At 34.9% G+C, this 10,058-nt stretch overlaps 1 long non-coding RNA gene across 1 annotated transcript in view; it reads left to right on the top strand.

Annotated features, from left to right (window-relative positions):
• The first annotated feature begins 3,303 nt into the window (after positions 1 to 3,303).
• LOC116251087 (uncharacterized) overlaps positions 3,304 to 10,058 on the top strand; it is a 30,576-nt gene continuing 23,821 nt past the window's right edge. The window contains exons 1-3 of the long non-coding RNA XR_007572939.1: positions 3,304 to 3,560; positions 3,728 to 3,796; positions 5,971 to 6,046. This is a non-coding gene — a long non-coding RNA (uncharacterized LOC116251087). The remainder of the gene's footprint in view (positions 3,561 to 3,727; positions 3,797 to 5,970; positions 6,047 to 10,058) is intronic.

Raw genomic sequence — 10,058 nt, 5'->3', positions numbered from 1 at the left:
AGACCCAAACAGCGCAACCACCAAGACCAAATCGAAGAATCACCACAAAAACGAAGCGCCAACTGAACCAAAACGGAGAAATCCAAGGATACATTCACATTCACAGATGCGCCAAGTCAGAAGAAGGACCAGCAAATCGAGATTTCACGATCACTACCGCAGCGAGAGGAAACAAACAAAGGATGGCTGCAAGAAGCAGGGAAAACGCCAAACCACTGAAGGGTGGAATGTCGATTCCTGGCGAACTGCTTCTTGGGGAACCTCCTCAGCCCCTCCTTGGTTAGTGCGATCCGCGTTCTTCATTTTCTGTTTTGAACTTTTTAAACTGCAATTCTTTCACAGTTCTTCGAATGTTTTCAAATGGGAGTCTTACGACGCTTCACTTTTGGAAGACGGGATGATTGGACAAGTTGCCCCCTCAACCCTGGCTGCATGCGATAGTTTTTCTCTGAAAAGATAATGATGCCCATGATCATCACAGAGATCTCTCATTCTAAAAACTTTTCGTGGATATTTTAGGATGGATTTTTTTTCGTGGATATTTTAGGATGGATTTTTCATCAAGGAAAAAATTTTCATGGATTTTTAGGATGGAATTTTTTTTTTCATGGAAAAAACTTTTCATGAAAAAACGCCTGCTGTTACCATAGTAGCTGCATGAATCGAAGCAGATACTGGAGTGGGACCCTCCATTGCATCGGGTGATCGAGTATGCGATCCTATCTGTGCACATTTCCCACAAGCACCAATAAGAAGTAAAATACAAGTGTTAGTTATGGCATGCCATCTCATATTACGAGAAATCCAAGAATTTCTGGGGGCACTAGCACGAGCAAAAATGGTGGAAGAGTCTACTGTTTGAAAGAGAGTAAAACGACCCGAAATCCCAGGAGCTAATACAAAATCACCTACTCGATTGACAGGCATAGCTTTAGTAGCTGCTTTATCTGCCTGAAGTCGTGTGGACCAGAAATTAATTAACAAATAGGAAGCAAGACCTACTCCCTCCCATCCCAGGAATAATTGAAGAGAGTTATCTCCACTCACCAACATTGGCATAAAAAAAGTAGGAATGGATAAATAACACATAAATCGAGGGCTATGCGGATCCTCGGACATATATGAAATGGAATAAAGATGGACCAAGCTACTGACGGATGTAACCACAATTGACATAACTACGGTCGGGCTATCAAACACGGGGTCAGAAGTGAATTACGAGTCGGACCAATCTGCGAATCGAGCGAGCTCCCCTTGTTGTGGTTAACCTCTCATTCGTATTCAGTGCTCTCCGAACCGTGCTGGAAAGTTTCCCATCACACGGCTCACCAACTTGATCTTCCGCGGGAACCGACGGGTACGGTATCGCTTTCCTGTGCCACTCAAGTGTACGGCATCTGCCGTGCTTAGGCCCCTTCTTCCCTGTCCACCGCCTGACAGTGCAGGCGCCAGCCCCCGGATTTTTGGAGTAGGTGATTGACTACTTTTATTCATGGAAAAAAAATTCGTGGATTGTCAGGATGAAATTTTTTTCATGGAAAAAATTTTTCATGGATCTTTTATGATGGATTTTTTGTCATGGAAAAAAATTTTGTGGATTTTTTAAGCCATGGAAAAAGAATTCATGGATTTTTAGTCATGGAAAAAAATTTCGTGGATTTGTAGGATGGATTTTTTTTTCATGAGAAAAACTTTTCATGGATCTTTTAGGATGGATTTTTAGTCAAAACTTATCGTATTTTTAGGATGGATTTCTTTTTTCATGTAAAAATCTTTACGTGGATCTTTTAAGATGGATTTTTAATGTTTTATCTGTCAGTGTAACCACCGGCCGAAAAATCTCTCGTCGCCAAAGATTCCGGTGACAGAGGAGGCTCCACCTCCTCAGATTTGAACTACTCGCCAGAGCATGCACACAGCATGATGCTCGTTCTGAGACTGCTTTCTATTATTGTTCACCCAGATCAACAGTTTGTGACATTCCTTCAACCATTTCAAGAAGAGGAAGGTGCCACTTATGTTGCTGTGCTGAAAAGCTAACAAAACAAGCACTAAACTTGCTCCCTACAACGTATCGAGTAATGGTTTACAAAGCATTGCCGTCTGGATGTTGATTTGTTTTTGAATTATACACAAATAAGATATTTCAGGTCCTTTATATAAAAGTCGGAATACAAGTACTTGTAACACATTATATAGCATATAGCTTACAATTCATTATTCAACATGGTAATTAAAGTTTCTAATTTTTTGACGCGAGGTGAAATATCATTTTCTAAAATTTTTATATAAGACAAGTAAAATTTTCTAAAATTTAAACGTTTTTTTCTTTTTAAATCTTGAGGTGGGGCAAGGCCCACGCAAGTCCCTCCTTGCCTCGGCCCCTGAGTTCTGGTGCCGGCTATGGGTCAAGCTATGAATAAGACAGTTGGTTCCTCATAGGCACAGGGTTTTGGTTTTGGGTTTGGGTATGGTCAAGGTTGTGGATATGGGTCCGTTCCCAACCACCCCTATATATATATATATATATATAATATATATATATATATATATATATATATATATATATATATATATATATATATATATATATATATATATATATATATATATATATATTATATATATATATATATATTATATATATATATATATATATATATATATATATATATATATATGAGGGTTAGTCATCCGGCAGACAGTTATATATTTATGGTAACCAAGTGATAAGCATATTTGTAGGTCGTCATTGTTTAGGTGTTATTGAAAAAAAAAACACTCACAAGAATCAAAATGAGGATGTACTATACCAATTATGCTACGCTCCATAATGCACTGCCCCTTAAAATTTAAAGCAAACCAATCGGTTCAAAGTTAATTCAACCAGTCCTTGGAAAATTCGGCTCATCAAATTTCAAAATCAACTTTGTAAATATTGTTGATGGCTCGGCATTGGTTTTCTTGCTGATAGGACATATTAGCTAGTAGATGTTACGGATCGGTGCTTGTTACTGTTTTTACTTTTTTTTTTGATAATTTAAATATAATGTGTTTTTAATTAATTTAACAAGATAACAAGCAAAGAAAAAACAACTCTCTCTCTCTCTCTCTCTCTCTCTCTCTCTCTCTCTCTCTATATATATATATATATATATATATATATATATATATATATATATATATATATATATATATATATATTGTTTTGAAGGAAGACTGCGAGTGAATAAGTCGAGCTGGGTCTACCTCGTTTTACTTTACCATCATGTGAAATGCGCGAGAAAAGCTGCTTTCAAATGAAATTAAATCCAAAATTCAAATGATCGGTGGAGCGGTGGGTCATCCAAGAATGGAAGTAACCGTTTCTTGATTGCTTTTAGTTGCCGTTGATCGTGGTCGTCGCTTCCGTTCCGTCTCTTGCCTCTCCCGCGCTCCCGCGCTTCCAGCCCTCCACCACCACAACCGCTCGCTCTCCCGCCGGCGCTCTCCACCACCACCGCTGCTCGCTCTCCAGCCGGTGACCACCACCGGACCACCACCACTGTCGTGCCCCAAAGGTAAATGCCCCCCTCTCTCTCTCTCTCTCTCGCCCCTGTGCGTCGGCCATGGCGAGGGAAGGAGTCTGCTCTGCTCATGAGGAGGATGGGTCGGCGGACTGTGACCCGAGGCAGCGATTACTTTCTGGGATTTTTTTAACCTTCGTGACCCATTCATCCATCCGCAGTGAATGGCAATTTGCGAGCGAGGGTTTTGATCGCGGAGTCTCGATTCATCTCAAGCTGCATTATCTACGGTAATAGGATATCTCTCACTCACTCTCCCCCTCCGTCCATCTTTCTTTCTTTCTTTGTTTCTTTCGCTTTCCTCTATCTTTCTCTCCGATTAATGCCGTGCATTGCATGCACTTGCTCCGATTGCCAAAGGCTTCGGGTGTCGTTTCACAAACGAACTTCTTCTCATTCTTCTTAGTTAAGGTACCGTTGTCAAATTGTTCTCCACAAAAATAGGGGCTTCGTTTGAAATCACAAAGGTTTTCATCTGTAGGCCTTTTGGAAAACATGAGTGACTAATTAAATCGTGCAGACAAATGTCCTTGCATTCCTATACATACAGAAACTAAAATATGTTGATTCTTTCTCTGTTATTTTTTCAGACTCTAAATATTGTAAGCTACCTTGAGGGTTTTCTCCCCAAAACTTCAAGATCGGTGGTTTCATGGAGTTGAAGTTTTAATTGGTTGCTAAAGGTGGATGTTAGGTAAATAAGACTTCAGTTCCATGAACTTCATTGGTCTTGAAGGCCATACGGTTTATGGAAATTAGTTTACAAGTTAATAAGTGAACTGCTTTGTTTAATATATCTGTTTCATAAATATGCTTTGTGTATAAGTTTTACATATAAGTTATGTATTTCCTTATTGCTTTATAAATAATAGGTAAGCTAATAGTCTGGTTAACTATTTTGATTGGTGTGTTATAAGAATCATGCTTTGTTCAGCTCCTTTTCCCTGTATGTTTGCTCTCTATCTTTTGGCCTGACAATATAAACATATTATCTTTATGCATTACAATATGCGCGCATAATCTGTTTTATTGTATTTCTAATTTTGTATATGTGTTATGTTATGTATTTATGTATCTTCCTACTGTATAAGGTTACTATAATTTGTATTCCTACTTATTTTTTGTTTGAAAATATTTCACCTCACCTCGTCAGATGTTTCAGTAGAATAACTTTTTTCCACCTACAGTCCAATCACTAAAACAATTGAAATAACTGAGCCCTTCCATTCATTAATGGCAGACATTCAGGAAAAGGGACTGAAATGTGTATGTTCATGAAAAGCGTCTACAAACAGTAGTCAAACCAAAAAATAATCATACTTAGGCTTTTCTCAATTTCCATTTCCTTTTGGTTCCTTATTGTGCATCTTGCCTTTGTCTGGAATAGATCCCGTTCCAGAGGACCTGCAAACAAGGGTCCCATGGGGACGAAGATGATGTCAATGAAGGAAGCTATGCTTCAAACCCAGATCTGAATGGTACCAAGGACAACAGCTCTGAGTAGTGGATGATTGAGAGAGAGTTCTGGAGGAGATCGAAGGCATGAAAGAAAGAGCTCTGTTTGTCACTTCTATGATTGTCTGAACCCTCTGTGATTGACTATCCATTTGGACAGGGCATGAGGGATTGTGCCCGCGTATGTGTCATGCCTACATAGGGGACTACCAGACTCGACTAGGTCTTGATCTATTTCTATATAGATTATTACATTTTATGGGATAAAATTATTGATAAATTTAACCATTAATATGATTTAGTTTCTAACATTGATTGTGTTAGCTTTATCTGTTTTCTAGCTTATCATCTCACTGCATAAGATACTCTTCATGATGTCTCCTTGAAGTGGACAAAGGACTTAAACCATACAAGTAAATGGTCACTGACTCACTGCTATTGACTAGAAACTTATTCCATTAAAACGTCCAATTCAATTCAATGGAGGCCTTAGTGGGTCATGGCCAAACGCATGTTGTTCATCAATTATGGATCAAAACATCAAATTCTTGGCTGATGGATTGTGATCTTAAGATACAGAACAACAAGTTTAGAAAGTAATGGTCTTTTTCTTCAATATTATAATAAACTCTCCCTTTTTATACACTTCTTTAGTTCTCATAAATTTATTTTTTATTTATGGTCACCATTCAAGCTGATTTTATCTAATATTGGCTATCTTACACTGCATTTATTTCCCCTGTATCTATGGTATATTTCTGAATTTCTAAATTTACTGTTTTGTTCCAAAGGAACAAAATCTGGGGAAACAACACAAAGGAAATGTTGCCCTTATTAACAATCTCTCTTTGCTACCCGAAAATATGATTTATTCATGCGGTTTTTGTGGCTTTTTGTAATGCCCTCTTTTAATAGGATCAATTCTTTTGGACTAACCTCATGAATGCAGGTTGGTTGAGGAACAAGCTTTCTGGTACGTTTGGAGGCTCTGAATCAAACATTGTTTTACAGTGGGCACAACAGAGGTACAGCTGCTTGCGCCTCTAGCATGCTATTCTTATGCTTTAGGCTGGAGATATTCTCTGTTCTAATTGGTAGCTGATATTCAGGTTTTATGCTTTCACTTGTTTGCAAAATTTTTTGTGTCTTGAAGTTTAATCTCCGTTTCCAGGTTGGAGGATTTATTTTGCTTTATTTAGTACAATTATGTAGATATTAGCAGTTTGCATATCATCATAACATGGCATGGTAGCAGTTACAACTTTCTTTTTCCTTTTAAATCAAGTAAAAGGTTGGTAACCTGTGAAGTTATGCTGCTATAGCTGCTTTCAATCTGAAAATGCTTTCAGTCGCTTTTGTAGTTATATGAGAGTGTTATTGGTTGCAGGTTAATTTTTAAATTTTGCTGCTTGAGTGTTTGTTATTGTTGGTTGTCCATATATATTAAGCTTCTGTTGTTTCATGAGCCGTTCATGGTTAATTAGTGAATCAACAGCTGGTTTATCGTTGTTAATGCATGACTAATTGTGATAATTAATAGCAACAAATGCATCATTAATTCCGTCATTACTGTTAGTGGTGCCATTCATGATGAAGAGTTGGCATCACTGATGACATTTAGTGAAGCATGTTGTACATCACTAGATGCTATTTTCTTGTAGTGAAGTTTAGTAGGTGTTCGACAAGTGCCGTACATATTTATAAATTTTGTGCATTTTAATGCAGTTTCTTGAGCATAAATGAACATTTTTAAAAACTCTTGTGCACATTTATATACTCATGAAAGGGTTGTGCTCTTTTAGATTTTCATGATTTTTTTTTTTTACCAATGTTTGTGTTACCAACGGCAAATTTTGTTGATGCTTCGTAAAATTCTATAAAGATTTAACTTTTTTTGACTGTTTATTTGGAAAGTTAAAATGAATTCATTATGAATTTTGGCAAATTCTCTTGTATATTTATGAGCTCATAAATAATAACGTTTTTTGGACTTTCATGACTTTTTATTGACGTTTGCAATTTTTTTTGAAGTTGAATTATTGAATTTCTTTCTTGATTTTCCATTAACATTTATGACTTTCTAGTGTTTCCACAAACTTTTCTTCACAAGTCTTCTAATGTTTTTGCAAACTTTTCGTAAATAAAATGTCATGATATATCTGACGTTGTCCAAATTGTGTTGGATTTTTTTTTACTGATTTTAATAGATTTTCATGGTTTTCTTACTGAAATCTATAAACTAAATTAAGGTCTTGTGGTTTTCTAATGTTTTTCTAACCTTTCTTCAAAAGCCTTCTATTTTTGCAAGCTTTCCATAAACAAAATGTCATGATATATCTGAAGTTGTCCAAATTGTGTTACAAATTTTTTACATATTTCAAGAACTATTGTAAAACGTTTTTAAAATGGTCTTTAAATGAGTTCAGTAAACATTTCAATGACCTTTATGTTTGATAAACATTTTCTATATATTTTTAAATGTTTATGTTTTCTTCATATGTCTCACACAAGCTTTCTTAGATGTTTAGGAAGGAATGTAAGCTTTTTGCATTTTTTTTCTTTTTTATATGATTTTTTTACAATTTGTAAACGTTTTAAAAACCTCTTTAACAACCTTTAAAGCATTTTGACAGCTTTATTAACACTTCTTTCACTTTATAAACATTGTAGAAATTGAATTTTTTTGTCTCTTTTTATAAAAGGTTGTGGCAAATTTATTACATAGCTTTGGAAACTCCCTTTGACATGTTTGAACTTATGAAAAATAATGCTCTTTCTTAGACGTTCATGACTTATGAACACAAAAACTTTTTTTTAAGTTTATTTATGGTATTGAATTTTGGGACATTTTAAACGTATGATTCTATCTTATTTTGGATGAACATTTGCACCTTTTTTCTTGAGTACTTAGTCTTCTAGTCTTTATAAAATTTTGCTCAACTTCTAAATGTTTTTTTGCGAACCTTTGTCAAGGAAATGTAACGATTTACCATTGGTTGTTAAATTGTATGAGAATTTTTTGAATTTTCAAAGTCTTTTTTTTTATTTATGAAAATGATTGTTAAGTGACTATTAAACTGCTTTTTAAATTTCATGTATTTGATGAAACTTTTGGAACCTTTTTCGCCAAACCTTCGTGTGTTCTTTGTATGTTTTGTGCATGTTCTCTTAAATGTTTAAAAGGTTTCACAAATCCTTATAAGTTCGCTTGCACTTTGTTATTGCAACATTATAAAAAAGTTGTTATTGTAACATTTATAAAGAAGTTGAAAAAAAATTGGTTCATAATTTTTTATGAATGCTTGTGCACATTTATGAGCTCATGAAATGTAACTTTATTTTATGAGTTTTATGGCTTTTTTACTTAAACTTTTTGCAATTTTTTTTTTTTTGAAGTTATGCAGTTGTTTGCTCTTATGCTATTTTGTTGATTTGCTTAAGATGTAATAATGTCTCATAAGTTGTCCAAATTGTGTTGGAAATTTTTTATGAAATTTCATGAACTGTTTTAAGACATTTTGAAATTGATTTTTCAATGAATTTAGTAAACAATTTTATTATGTTTACTGTGTTTGAGAAATTTTTTTAGCTGTTTCTTTTTCACATCTTTTTGTTTTCTTAGTAGAAGTTGCAGATTCCTTAGATGCTTGAGAAGTTTTTAAAATTTTTATAATTTCTTTGTATTTTTATGCGGTTTGTTAAACATTGGTAAACATTTTTGAATTCTGCTTGTAAACTGTGAAACAAGTTGACAGTTGTATTGATGGTTCATGAACTTTTGTACACATGTTTGGAAATTGATTTTTCTCTCATTGATTTGAGCACTTGAGGTAAATTAACTACATAATTTTTACCAATTATATAGCTTTACTACATTGGTGAACATAGGAATTTTTTTTTTTAAATTTTCACGACATTCTTAACATGGCTTTGTTAATTATCTTGGATGAAAGCTTGCACATTCTTTCTTGAATTCAATATTTTCTTGTCTTTTATAAAATTTTGCTTAATTTCTCAAATATTTTGTTGCAAACCTTTATCGAACAAATGTCATGATTTACCACATGTAACAATGGTTTTAGAAATTTATGAATGTTCAATTACTTTTCTCGAGAAACTTATGAGAATGATTCTAAAATGACTTAATTAAATATTTTAATTAACATTTTGAGTTTTTGATAAAAGTTGGAAATTTTTTCCCAATATTTGTGTGATATTTATATGGTGTGCACAAGTTTCATAAATGTTGATACAAACTTTATATTTTAAACATTAGATAAGAACACTTATCGTCTCATTATGGGCGCAAAAGATGCGATGAACCCTGTTCAACAAGATGAGAAACAGTTCCGTGAGACCTGGGAACTGATCAAGGAACTTGATGAAGCAATATCCCTATCATTAAGTTGAAAATGTCAAATATATGCAATTAGGATAATTGGTCGACTTGTTGTCAAAACCAATGCATAGCCAACTTGATGCATTGGTATAATGGTCAGTTTTAGGAGTTTATGTGTGATCGTCTCATTATGAGCGAAAAGATACGACGAACCTCGTCCAACATGTGGTTAAACAGTCCTGTGAGACCTGGGAACTGCCCAAGGATCTTGATGAAACAACGTCCCCTCCATCAACTTAAAAATGTCAATTGGATGAAATTGAAAAAAATGACTGACAGATTGACAGAACCAATGCATGGCCAACTTGATGCATGGTGTAATTGTCAGTTTTACTATGTTATGTGTGGTCGTCTCATTATGAGCGCAAAAGATACGATGAGCCTCGTTCAACAAGGGGCAGTCTCGTGTGATCGGGGAACTGCTTAAGGATCTCGATTAAGCAACATTCCCTTCATCAAGTTAAAGTTATCAATTAGATGCAATTGAAATAAATGACTGACTAATAGAGACGACCAATGCATGACCAACTTGATGCATTGGTATAATTTTTAGTTTTAGGGGTTTATGTGTGATCATTTCATTATGAGCGCAAAAGACGCGATGAACCCTCTACCACAAGGGAGTAAACAGTCCCGTG

The sequence above is a fragment of the Nymphaea colorata genome, chromosome 3 (assembly GCF_008831285.2).
Source record: "Nymphaea colorata isolate Beijing-Zhang1983 chromosome 3, ASM883128v2, whole genome shotgun sequence".
In the NCBI taxonomy this organism is placed as follows: domain Eukaryota; kingdom Viridiplantae; phylum Streptophyta; class Magnoliopsida; order Nymphaeales; family Nymphaeaceae; genus Nymphaea; species Nymphaea colorata.
This window is presented reverse-complemented; position numbering and strand designations above follow the sequence as displayed.